Source organism: Aplysia californica, unplaced genomic scaffold (genome assembly GCF_000002075.1).
Source record: "Aplysia californica isolate F4 #8 unplaced genomic scaffold, AplCal3.0 scaffold01766, whole genome shotgun sequence".
In the NCBI taxonomy this organism is placed as follows: Eukaryota; Metazoa; Mollusca; class Gastropoda; order Aplysiida; family Aplysiidae; genus Aplysia; species Aplysia californica.
The window spans coordinates 42,122-43,458 of NW_004799036.1; the positions used below are offsets into that span (position 1 = coordinate 42,122).

Consider the following 1,337-nt stretch of genomic DNA (forward strand, 5'->3'; position numbering starts at 1 on the left):
TTTTCTGTGCCCATTGCCAATGGGAAGTGAAGCTCTTTTACCGCACCTAGAACGAGAAATGAGACAAGAACTACAGTCTAGATCTAGAAATATCACAAATCCAATTAAGATAATTTGTAGTTGTATAATAAGCACAGTCTTATTTGATTTCCCTTTCGGTGATCTGATTGCGCTGCTGTCTTGTTGCCTCGCGTAGGCTATTGCAGTGACCTCGTTTTAAACTCGCCTCCACATTAAGTGAAAGTTGGACTTTGCAATTATCTGATCGTATTGTTAACATTGTGACATTGTTGATCCCTTTGGTCGTGCAGAGAAAATTTGGCAATTAGCGAAAATAAAAGTAAAATTCGCTTCTGAAGAGAATACTATAAAGCGATATCAGGGAGACCAAACTTTGGTTCCGAATGAGACAGTTTTAAATCAAGCTGTTGAAAATGTGTGCACATCTGATTTGTCCACTGACTGTGTAGTATTTAGCCAAGCGAGGAAGGGAAAAGAAGGACATTTACCGAGTTACAATTGGGATATAACAAACACCTAACTTTATACGTATAATAGCTAGTTTGTATACGTCTTATTTTTATTTGTAGTAACCAGTACACAGTCATTACTGTCAATAATACGTCACAACTGACCATCGCCTATGCCCAAAAACGTTCACGAGTGTAAGGGAAAACGACGAACCGTACCATTCGTCGTTTTCCCTTACATCGCAAGGCTCACCTGCGGCGCGCAGTGTAAGGGAGAACGACGAATGTCGAATAACTTTGTTACTTTTTAACCTAAACCATTCAAACTTTAGAAACTGCTCTATGAACACCTCAATCAGATATCTGGTGAATCACAGCTTAAAAGAGTGAAAAATAGAAGAGTTATAAATGGAAAACTGTTTTTGCCTCTCCTGAAAAATTTACCTCGCTACCTGCGCAGGACCATTCGTCGTTTTCCCTTACGACGGCAGATTTTCAGACTACACCCCCGCTGGGGAGGCCTGATTATTCTAGTAAGCCGTGCACCCAGAACACACACAGAGCACACACAGAACACACCCACCGTGTAGTGACACACACATAACACACACAGAACACACCCACCGTATAGTGACACACACAGAACACACACAGAGCACACACAGAACACACCCACCGTGTAGTGACACACACAGAACACACACAGAACACACACACACCGTGTAGTGACACGCACAGAACACACACACAGAACACATACAGAACACACCTGCCCCAGATACCACTGTTCCAGCACATAATGACACATGTTGGGCACCACACAGAACACGCCCACTAGCAGGTCCGCCAGAGCCAGGTTGCCCAGGA

The 1,337-nt window shown here is 43.2% G+C and overlaps 1 protein-coding gene across 1 annotated transcript in view; it reads right to left on the reverse strand.

Annotated features, from left to right (window-relative positions):
* The window catches only part of LOC101845443 (galanin receptor 2a), a gene marked incomplete at its 5' end in the record, with an annotated part of 7,479 nt that overhangs the window by 5,237 nt on the left and 905 nt on the right, over positions 1-1,337 (reverse strand).